The sequence below is a fragment of the Quercus suber genome, unplaced genomic scaffold (genome assembly GCF_002906115.3).
Source record: "Quercus suber isolate HL8 unplaced genomic scaffold, Cork oak 2.0 scaffold_135, whole genome shotgun sequence".
In the NCBI taxonomy this organism is placed as follows: Eukaryota; Viridiplantae; Streptophyta; class Magnoliopsida; order Fagales; family Fagaceae; genus Quercus; species Quercus suber.
The window spans coordinates 445641-458602 of NW_027069597.1; the positions used below are offsets into that span (position 1 = coordinate 445641).

At 30.5% G+C, this 12962-nt stretch overlaps 1 pseudogene; it reads left to right on the top strand.

The window, feature by feature from the left end:
* The first annotated feature begins 1907 nt into the window (after nucleotides 1-1907).
* On the top strand, nucleotides 1908-12308 carry LOC136068808 (UDP-glucosyltransferase 74AE2-like; annotated as a pseudogene).
* The last annotated feature ends 654 nt before the right edge of the window (nucleotides 12309-12962 follow it).

Consider the following 12962-nt stretch of genomic DNA (forward strand, 5'->3'; position numbering starts at 1 on the left):
TTATACAAGACGTACAGCTTAAAAATAGATAAGGATAAATAATTCTAACTCCTTAGCGTTTACATTAGTGGGGATATTTTTTTAGTTATTTGGCACCATAAAAAACCACTTTATCTATTTTACCTACTCATTTTACAAAATAATCAGTATCAGTGGATCTATTTTAGCTTTCAAGACAATAAAATAATATAAATATCATAATAAAATAATATATCTATTACAATAGTAGTGTGAACGTACAAATAAAAAAACAATATATAAGAAAAGAAAAAAAATATAAGAATAAAAAAAATAACAGTATGAACGCACAAAAAACATATAGCAGTGTGAATGCTATATAAAAAAGAAAAAAAAAGGAGTAAAAGAAGAGTGAATGCACAAACAATAGCAGTGTGAACGCAGAAGAAGAGAAATAAGAATAAAATAAAAAATAAAAATGAGTAAAATAATCAAAAGCAATGTAAACGCACAAATAGAAAAACACACACACACACACACATATATATATATATATATATATATATATTACATTTCAACTACAGTGCACAGCTAAAAATAGCTGTGCACGATAGCTGTGGAGCCAAACAATATAGATTTGGCTTATTCCCAATCCATACTAATTTATTTGAATAAATAAAACATATATCTATTATTCACGAATGATCTATATTCATTGTCAACATATGAATTTATACAAAACAATTTTCAAATAAATAAGGATAAATACTAACTCATTATAATCTATCAATAAATCTAATCTTAATCCAAAGTAATCTAATTAATCCAAATTCTACTAATTTATTAATTTGAATAAATAAAACATATATCTATTACTCCCTCCATCCCAGTTTGTTTGTCCTTTATTTCATTTTAAGATGTTCCAATATATTGTCTTAATTCTAAAAATAAAAGTCATTAATTTACCAATGTTCTTATTATATTCCCACTTCATTTTCAAAACTATTTAAAAAGAAAACTAACAAATATTTAGAAAATCAATCTAATTGAGGCACCTTTTTAATTGCCTCATTAAGAATAACTTTTTTTAAAAAAATTAATAAATGATGTTTGTGGGGACATTTTTTGCCTCAATATCAAGAGTTGCACATTGTAATCTTTTTTGGCTTCAAGTCCCACATGGGAAAGAAATGCGTCCTCTTCATGCCATATAAGGGATGACCAAGTGGATGAAGAGTACCACTAGTTTTGTTATTCTTGGTCATCCCTTATATGGTATGAAGAGAAAGCATTTCTTTCTCGTGTAGGACTTGAAGCCAAAAAAAATTACAATGTGCAACTCTTGGTCTTGAGGCAAAAAATGTCCTCACAGTGTTCCTTTAAAAAGTTTGAATTTTCAAACATGACAAATAAATTGGAACAGGGGAGTATTATTTATCCAATTGAAACTAAAATAAATTTCTTCTCAAAAAAAGAAAATTAGGTGTTACATGTAGTGTAACTTTAAGTAGCATTTCATTATTTTATTTGTGATAGTTTTGACATTATTTTTTATAACATAAATTTATGATATAATTGTGCTGCTTTAGTTTTAATTAGGTGTTACATGTAGTGCAACTTTAAGTAGCTTTCATTATTTTATTTGTGATAGTTTTGACATTATTTTTTATAGCATAAATTTATGATATAATTGTGCTGCTTTAGTTTTAGTTAGTGTTGCAATAGAGAATGAGGAGGTAATTATTTAGTTTGAAGAATGTCCATCTTTTCTAAGCTTTTATAAAGCGTCTGTTCTGGCCGGAATGACTGGAATTTTCCGTCCCGGTGGGTGGTCCGGGGTAGGTAACACCCTTATTCTGTTTCACCCTTAACGTCGGCCTGTACCAACCAAAACTAACATTCCTGCCAGAATTTCATCATACAGGGCAAGACGTTGATTCTGAACCAAAATGGAGAATGGGTTTTTGGTACATTGTTTTGAGACACTGAGTGGGTTTATTTATTTATTTATTTTTTTGGATCTAATGGTGGGTTCACACATGGAGAAGATAAACTGAATTAGAGGACAAGTGAAAAGGAAATAAAGAAATCAAAGATGACGAAAGAGCTTAGTTAAGAATGTCATAGGGTTACGTTAACCCCAAAAAAGAAAAAAAGAAAAAGTAATAGAAGTCAAACGAGGGAATTACGGATCTGGAAGAAGAAGTTAATTAGACAAGGAATAGGCTTCGGAGAAGAGGAATGGTGAGAGAAATGAAAAAGAAATAAATAATATTCGATCCCTGTAAACTAGACTGTTTAACTTAATTAATTAATTAATTGGATACTTAGGTGTATTATTCAGATTTAGGTTAAAATAAAACAATTATATCATGTAAAGTAGCGGAAAAATAAATAACAAAATGATATAATGACTCTGGAAAATCAAACCGGTAAAAAACTTGGGGAAGATTTAACTTAGCTATCCTCAAGATTAAAAGCAAAATCACTATGAAAAAATTGAAGTTTGTACAATAGAACTTAGACTACTAACATTCTATTGCTACCTCGAGTAGAAAACTTACTACCACGACCCCATGATAACCCCGAGTCCATGGACTATTTCTTTCCTAGGCCTTTGCAACACAAGCACCCACACTTGTGATAAAAAAAAAATACAAACTCTCTTGTTTGTGACTCCAAGACTACCCTTGAAGGTTTATGAACGGTTTTAAACCCCTTAAAACAACCAGATTAACCTAGTTAATTAGTAAAGTGATTAACTTAGTCAATTTCAGCAAGTCTAGGTTATCACAAATACACAATTATATCAAAAGTATAAAGCAGCGGAAATATAAAAGACACAATGATATGATGACCCAGGAAACCACACGGTAAAAACCTGGGGAGGATTTGACATAGTTATTCTCAAGGTAAACCTGAATCCACTATGCGAAAGAATCGAAATTCATACAAAAGGACTTACAAGCTCCCCGCTTGACTTCCTAATGCTACCCACCAGTAGAACTTACTGACATGACTACGGGCAAGCTCCGAATCCACAGACTCCTTCATTCTTGGACTTTTCAATCAAGTACAAGCACCCACGCTTGATAATCTTTAAGTTTCAATGGTAGCAATCGAGTTGATCATCAAGATGTTGAAGTAATCTCTACCTTGAAAACCCTAAGTTTTGTGTAAAGGAAAGCTCCTTTAGATCTCACAAGAGATTTACACAAAACAGCAATATGAGCAACAACCTTAGAGAGGTTTGGGTACAAAACCCTAAAATACCAAAGAGGCACAAGAGGCACTCTAATCTCTCTAAAAAGCTCTGAAAACCCTAACTAGGGTTAGCTTATGATGTCCTTTAAATACTAGAAAAAACGGCTCGCGATTTGGGTTTCAAATGAATAAGTTATGGCCCTTTTACGTTTACTGATTTTGCTGATAAGTGAATTTCGATCGATCGAGTCTAATTTCTAATCGATCGAACCAAGCCGAAAGTCACTAATACTTCTGTAGCCACTCGATTCCAACTTTACATAAAAGACCCAACTTGGAGCAAGCCTAAACAAGACTAAACATATTGTTTTGATCATGGTTTGCCAACATTACACATTAGAGTTCTAAATACATAAAATTCTAAATCTTTAGAATCTAACAAACTCCCCCTTCGGCAATCCGTGACAAAACACAAACACTAAGCTCAAAGTTTACAATTAAAAAGCCCTTCACAATAATAATACTCATAACAACAAATCCAACCTAACTACTATTCATCAGTTGCAAGTATAGATAGCAGCTTAATTGAATCAACCTGTATATTTCCTGAAACACTAAACAAAACGCTTAAACGCATGTGTGACAGAAAAACAGTAAATCAACAAATATGCAAACTAACTCTCCCCCTAAGTTAGATACATCAAAAACAAGGTTAACTCCCCCTAAACATAACATTCTTATATTTTCCACACATATTCCCACATTTCAAATAAATCTCCCCCTTTTTGTCATGTATTGACAAAGACTACCTAATCAGAAGGTAGACAGAAAATATACGCAATAGAGTAAGAGAAAATAGAGACAATTCCCCCTAAGAAGAGCAACAACTCCCCTTAAGAATCGCAAAGGTTAAAAAAATTTCTCCCCCTATAAAAATAGGAAAAACAAAACAAGTTTTGGAAAAAACAGTTTGGGGAAAAATAAAGGGGGGTGGAGATAAATAAAAAGACACAAACCAAGTTTTGAAAAAAAATTAAGTTGAGGATACACATGAAAAAAAAAAATTCTCTCTTTCAATAAAATGCAAACATGGCACTATGTGACCTATAAACAGTTGCATGAGTAGAGAAAATATTTACACATTGAATATCTATCATATCTTTTAAGAAAAAAATTTCTGCAATTCACACATAAGAAATAGCATATACTAGAATGTACAAAACTCAAAAATTAATCAATCAATTTTTAAATCAAGTTGAGTACCCAATTTAGCAAAGTGTATACATGCTATGTGTGAAAACAATGAGAGATATGACTACAAAACTACAAGATGGATACAAAAATCAATGTAATGCATGTGAATCCTAAACACAAATGATACATGAAAAAAAATTTGGTCAAAAACATAGAAACTGAAAATTTTTCAGTTTCGATCTATCAAGAATCGATCGAACATCAATCGAGTCAGGCAGATTCAAACCAAAAATTTAATCGCAATTTTGATTGATTGAAAATAGGTTCGATCGATCGAAAGTCTAGAAAAATCAGATTTTTAAAAACAGAGCATTTTAATGCAGAAATTCCTCAAAGCACATTGTTTTATAAAAAAATGTATGAGTATGAAACGAAAAGTTTTTCAAAAATACTTGAATTCAACCCAGATCTTCCAAAATCAAGATTTTCAATCAATTTGTCCTCAAAGCGCAAACATTTAAATACATTTTGCATTAAAATCAAGGAACTTTTAATCTTGGATAGCCACAACAAAATCACACACAATATAATGTACCAAGTTTAACAAAGAGTAACTTGTGTAGTGTGTGCAACTAGCAAAAGTTTAAGATACATGTGAGATGATATGTGAATAGCAATTAATCAGAAAGTCTACAAAATCCATCATATAGAATTCAAAAGAGACTATCACCTAAAGAGTTACATCATATAACTCCCACATCTCCTAGAACATAAGCTTGCAATCATGTAAGTTTCTTGTATTTTTGCCTCATAGTAATGTGAAATGGCATCAACCCTAATAGTATACACCAATTTTAATTATGTAAGATGACATTAAGCCTAATAGTACACACCAATTTTAAGCATTAAGCATTTAAACCGAGGCTACACCTTATATTCTTTTTGTGCATGTGCTACACTTTCTCGAGCACAAAATCTTATGATATGCACTAAGGTGTTCATGATTGGCTAGTGAACAGTGATGAGATGGTTATTTACGCCTTCCTCAAAAAGATCAAGTCCGACAGTCAAATAACATGTGACTTCAAGATTAAGACAAAGTGATAAACACCATAAACATCTTTCCCACACAACATGCACTATAAAGCTTCAACTAATAAAGTGTAATAAATAAACAAGGTACATAAACTTGTCATGTAAAGATAATATGGCCAATCCTTGATTATAAATCCAAGATGTGAAATACAAAACACAAAAATCTTTTTGGTTTTAAAAATTATATGACCAAAAACAAAAAAGCACATATTATGCTAAATGAGCAATGCAAATGCAATGCATGACAATGCTTAACTAAGCTATAGAGGGTGCACAAATAAAAAATATCAATTTCTTAATTAACCCTTGAGTACATGTACAAATTAGAACATACTCACACAAAATCAAAAATAGATTAGAACAAATTATTCAAGTTTTTCCACAATGTCAAGCATACTCTAAATCAAGAGAGAGTATCATAACTCATGTAATCCTCAAGAAAAATTAGACAAAAAATAAAATATTTTTGTCTTTTTGAAAATTTTCAATATTTTTTTTTTGGATTTTTTTTCTTTTTTTTTTTTTATAAAAAAAACAACTTAAAAAATAAAACAACCAAAAACAGAAACAAGACATGTCCACAAACAATTGAAAGAATTAAATTAAGAACAAGTTAGCAACACTCACCTTGGAGAATATTTTCTCACCCATCTAGCACAAGTCTTCGGCTTTGCAGGTGAAAATCCATGTGAAACAGAGTGTATTTGAGGGATTACACCAATCTTTTAAGAGAGACTAAAATCTTGCAAATTCCTTTCACAAGCCAACAAGCTCAAATTTTTCAAAAGAATATGAAACAATGTATATAGACTTATGGCAGGAGAAATATCATCACATATCCTAGATTGACATACAGAATGCTTAAATTTCAATTTATGACAATTAGGACGAATGTGACTAGAGACACCACAAAAGTGACAGACAGGAACAAATTAGGAACATCAGTATTCCTAACAGCAAATCTAGTCTCAGATTTTGGTTTTTACCTCAATAAAGAACAATTTGGTCTAATATGACCAACAACACCACAAAGGCGACACGTAGGCACAAAAACAGATTTATTATGCTCTCTAACAGTAGGTTTAGACTTAGGTTTAGAAATTTCAGCGTCTACATCAGAACCTTTACCTTTGTCTAACCTAGCAAAATAAGCCTTCTCTTTATTATTCTTCTTAAAAGGAGGGATATAAACTTTTTTAGTTTTAAGCTTAAGAGAAATAGAAACATTTCTATTATCAACAACAGGCTTGGTACTAGTCAAATTTTCAAGTTTAGTTTGACTCAACTAACTCTTGTTCCAAGCTTTTCATCTTCTCATCTTGAGAGGAAATTTGATTTCTCAAAAATTCATTCTTTTTATTAGACTCATCTAATCTAACAATCAATTCCTCTTTTTCAAGATTAGCCAATTTTAACTCTTCTTTAAATTTCTTAGCAATTTTCAAAGATTTAAATAATTCCTTACTAAGAGTTTCAAAAGCATCAAAAAAATCAACAGAAACAATAGTGTGCTTTTTATTCAAAACATCACAGCCATCAATAAAATCAGCAGAAGCAAGAGCAGAAAGACACTTCCAATTATCCATGACAACAGGGGTCAAGGATCAGCTCAGAGATCAAAAGATCAACAACAGAAGAGCTACCCGCTTTGATACTAATTGAACGGTTTTAGACCCCTTAAAACAACCAGATTAACCTAGTTAATTAGCCAAGTGATTAACTTAGTCAATTTCAGCAATTTTAGGTTATCACAAACACACAATCATATTAAAAGTATAAAGCAGCGGAAATATAAAAGACATAATGATATGATGACCTAGGAAACCATACGGTAAAAACCTGGGGAGGATTTGACCTAGCTATCTTCAAGGTAAACCTGAATCCGCTATGCGAAAGAATCGAAGTTCATACAAAAGGACTTACAAGCTCCCCGCTTGACTTCCTAATGCTACCCACCAGTAGAACTTACTGACACGACCATGTGCAAGCTCTGAATCCACGGACTCCTTTTTTCTTGGACTCTTTAATCAAGTACAAGCACCTACGCTTGATAATCTTTAAGCTTCAATGATAGCAACTGAGTTGATCATCAAGATATTGAAGTAATCTCTACCTTGAAACTTTAAGCTTTGTGTAAAGGAAAGCTCCTCTAGATCTCACAAGAGATTTACACAAAACAGTAATATGAGCAACAACCTTAGAGAGGTTTGGGTACAAAACCCTAAAATACCAAAGAGGCACAAGAGGCACTCTAATTTCTCTAAAAAGCTCTAAAAACCCTAACTAGGTTTAGCTTATGATGTCCTTTAAATACTAGAAAAAAGGGCTCGCGATTTGGGCTTCAAACGAATAAGTTATAGCCTTTTTACGCTTGCTGATTTTACTGATAAGTGACTTTTGATCGATCGAGTCTAATTTCTGATCGATCGAACCAGGCCAAAAGTCACTAATACTTCTGCAGCCACTCGATTCCAACTTTACATAAAAGACCCAACTTTGAGCAAGCCTAAACAAGACTAAACATATTGTTTTGATCATGATTTGCCAACATTACATATTCAAGTTTTAAATACATAAAATCCTAAATCTTTAGAACCTAACAGTTTAGATCATCAGCACCTTTGATGATTAGAGAAGGCAGCAACTTCTACAACACCGGATCTTGAGATTCTTTAAGGAATAACACCAGCAGAAGATATTAGAGAGCTTTTGGGCACAAAACCCTAGATACAAAAAAGACACACTATTCTCTCTCTAAAAAGCCTTATAAAAATGTGCTTAGAGTTTTTTTTATATACTAGTAGTGTTTTGCTTGAAACATAATACGTTTAAGTAGAGTTTACGCTGAAATAAAATTTTGCAGATACGTGTTTTGATCGATCGAGCCTGTCTTTCGATCGATCGAACCAAACAATTTTTGAACTCTTCTTTTTATAGCTCACTTGTTTTTGAATCTTGACTTGAATTACCTTGAGCATTGTCTAATAATACTTATAAACTCTAAGATCTATATCTAGAAAAGTTTATGTTTACGATTTGCCAATTATTTTAAACTTTTAGAACCTAACCAAAAAAAAAAAAAAAAAAAGACGAAGGGTAAAAGAGATAAAGGAGAAAATAGGAAGCTTCTAGTAAAGGTAACAATTCGTGTTTGTAGGTCAGATTTGCGTTGTGTCGAGTCATGAGCATTCGGCTATATGAGCTAACCCAAACCTGACTTACTTATTAAATATGTTAAGAATCCTCAATTATAACATGACTTATTTATTAAACAAGTCAACCCAATACTTTTTTTTTTTGAGTTGCAATTTACGCATATGCAAGTAACAATAATATGCAAGTATTAGAAAATATTTAATTGCTTGAGTTCAAATAACCCACTTCATTAATAAATAAGGAACTATAAAAAAAATAGAAAATTTTTTATTGACAATTTTAATTAGAGATATTATATATAAGGACAAATATGCAAATTATGCATTTTATATAATAATAATAATATTAATATTAATAATAATTCATTTAGTTGGAAATGAGTACTAAAGTTATGTAATAATTACTCATTTAGTTATTATTTCTAATATATATATATATGTGTGTGTGTGTGTGTAAAGAAAATTCCTAATTAAATTCATGCAACACACGGGACTTTCTCTAGTAAACAAATAAAATCAGTCTTCCTCTTTCCCTTAAAAAAAAAAAAAAAAAAAAGGCATAGATTTCTAGGAAAAATACATGTCAACTCAAATGAGCACCCATATGAATTTCTAGTAGCATGATTTACTTAATAGTCATGTGAGACTTTTAAAAATGATTTAATGAACTATAAAATTTAATACACATGCATGTTCTTATGAACCACCACGTAATGGATTGTAGGAGATTCCTTTGTCTTAATTTGGTAGAAAACTCTATCTTGTTTAACACCATAAAAATTTAGAAACTAATTTTTTTAGAACAAATTTTGTGTTTCATAACAATCCTTACCTTTAATTTTTAAATCAAGTCATTTATCATTTTAAAAAATTACATCTATTAGTATTTGTCCTAAACAATTTTGCGTGCCCAGTATATTTAGCGTTCTGTTTGGGATCTGCTTATTTTACTAAAACTGAAAACTTTTTACTGAAAATATGTACATAAAGGTAAAAGTTAGCTAAAATAATATAATAGGACCCATGAATATTATCAAAAAATGCAACGAAACTTATGAATAGTAGCAAAAATAAGCTGAATAGTAAAATAAGTTGACAAAAATAATCTTGCCAAACAACACTTATACTTTATAATATCTATAAATAGAATTTTCATGGACTCTTTGTTACCTCTCTCAAACTGATAGTTGTATTTAGAGAAAACAAATTTGTGCCTTTATTTATAAGTAGGAATCATAACCTAACAATGTAAAAGAAATATAAATTGGGGATAAGAAGATATCTTAATGGAGAAGACTTGAAGATGGGGGGTGACACCTAATTTATTTAGTTTTAAGAGGATAGAGAGTTATTTTGTGGTGGTGCTAAAATATTACTTTTGAATTTTTAGGTTAAAATTGTTAAGATACATATAACNAAACAAATAAAATCAGTCTTCCTCTTTCCCTTAAAAAAAAAAAAAAAAAAAAGGCATAGATTTCTAGGAAAAATACATGTCAACTCAAATGAGCACCCATATGAATTTCTAGTAGCATGATTTACTTAATAGTCATGTGAGACTTTTAAAAATGATTTAATGAACTATAAAATTTAATACACATGCATGTTCTTATGAACCACCACGTAATGGATTGTAGGAGATTCCTTTGTCTTAATTTGGTAGAAAACTCTATCTTGTTTAACACCATAAAAATTTAGAAACTAATTTTTTTAGAACAAATTTTGTGTTTCATAACAATCCTTACCTTTAATTTTTAAATCAAGTCATTTATCATTTTAAAAAATTACATCTATTAGTATTTGTCCTAAACAATTTTGCGTGCCCAGTATATTTAGCGTCTGTTTGGGATCTGCTTATTTTACTAAAACTGAAAACTTTTTACTGAAAATTGTACATAAAGGTAAAAGTTAGCTAAAATAATATAATAGGACCCATGAATATTATCAAAAAATGCAACGAAACTTATGAATAGTAGCAAAAATAAGCTGAATAGTAAAATAAGTTGACAAAAATAATCTTGCCAAACAGACACTTATACTTTATAATATCTATAAATAGAATTTTCATGGACTCTTTGTTACCTCTCTCAAACTGATAGTTGTATTTAGAGAAAACAAATTTGTGCCTTTATTTATAAGTAGGAATCATAACCTAACAATGTAAAAGAAATATAAATTGGGGATAAGAAGATATCTTAATGGAGAAGACTTGAAGATGGGGGGTGACACCTAATTTATTTAGTTTTAAGAGGATAGAGAGTTATTTTGTGGTGGTGCTAAAATATTACTTTTGAATTTTTTGGTTAAAATTGTTAAGATACATATAACTTTGAATTCAAGTTAAAATTGAATTTAAGAGATAATTCTCAGACCATGTTAGAATAATTGTTTGAGTAGAAAGAAAAATTAGAGAGCAAAACTGCATAGGATGACAAAATATACAATGAAATGCGCTTCGGCAACTAAATCTTTATTGTCTTGAATTATGTGATACAACAATTTCATTGAGGGTATATATATAGTAAATTATACCGTGCATTACAAGTAGCAATATAATTATTTTGCCTACTCTACAAGTAAGTTACAGTACATTGAATCTTTTTAACCCAGTAACAATGATTTCAGATCATGAGCCTTTATAACCTGAAAATTGTCAATATATTCATTCTCTTTTTTATTATTATTAAGAATGAATATGTTTATTTATGTCATAATTGCACTACATGCATTTAAATAATATGAAAAGCGAAAGTATCATTTGAGTTAGAATAAATGGACATTACCAAACACATCATATACAGTTCCTTTACAATTTTTGCTTACATCCTATTTGTGGTACTGCTATCCTCTCCATCTTTAGTTAGCAAAGAAAAATTTATATATAAATGACCAAAGATGGCATGGTATATGAGTTCTTAATACTTCCTTTTCATCTTCTTTTGTTTTTCTTTTCCATGGTTTTGTTATACATATATGCTTTTACTTTCTAAATTCCATTAGGTAGTAAATTGGATAGCAAGCCAATGGCCTATTATAACAATTGGACCAACTATTCCATCAATGCACTTAGACAAGCAATTGGAGGATGACAAAGATTATGGTCTTAACCTATTCAAGCCTAATATGGACACCTGCATGAAGTGGCAAGACATAAAAGAAAATGGCTCTGTGGTTTATATATCATTTGGAAGCATGACTACCCTCGGAGAAGAACAGATGGGGGAGATAACATGGGGACTAAAGAATAGCAAGTACAACTTCTTATGGGAGAAGTAAAAAAGCTTCCCAAAATTTTCTACAAGAAACAACAGAGAAGGGAATAGTTGTGAATTGGTGCCTTCAACTAGAAGTATTAGCTCACAAGGCTGTTGGGTCCTTCATGACTCATTGTGGATGGAACTCGGCACTAAAGGCATTGAGTTTGGAAGTGCCAATGGTTGCAATGCCACAATGGACAAATTAACCAACAAATGCAAAGTCTATTGTGGATGTGTGGAAAGTAGGGGTTAGGATTAAAATGAATGAAAAAGGCATTGCTTCCAAAAATGAAATAGAGCTATGCATAAAGGAAGTAAGAGAGGGAAGAGAGGCAAAGAGATAATGAGGAATGCAGTAAGATGGAAAGAATTGGCTAAAGAGGCAATGGATGAGGGTGGGAGTTCATATAAAAATATAGATGAATTTGTGGCAAAACTCTCCTAATGTTAATGTAGGCAAATACTTTTCACTTGAAACTTCTGCATAAATGTGATTGAGAGTTGAACGCTATCTATTAACTATATATTGTTTTACCTGGATCCTTTAGTTACAATAAATGGGTTATATTAGCTTTTGTTTAATATTTTGTTGTAATAATATGTTTATTACTATATTTATGCTTGTAATTGTATTTTAATTTTAGATATATAGGATTTTTTTTTTTTTTTTTTATGGGAGATATATAGGAATTGATAACATGTTATTTACGTCAGGTATGCCTATTAATCAAACAGGTTATTAAACAAGTCATTTGTACCGACTTTTACATGACTTGTTAATTAAATAGGTTAAACGCGTTAAAAAAAAATGGGGTGTAAGAGAGATTCTATGGAAAGACCATTGGTAAATATATATAAGTTTTGAAATTTTGATAATATATTTTTTAATTGATGCAAGATTTAAAATTTTGAAATTTAGATGCATGTTACATGTTTTGTTAAAATATTTAGTGTTACTTTATTTACAAAAATCGATAGAAATAAATAATTAAGTTGTTGTCTCTATCTACTAAAACTTAGATGCATGTTGTATGTTTTGTTAAAACACTTACTATTACTTTATTTAAAGAAATTGATAAGAACAAATAAATTGTTGTCT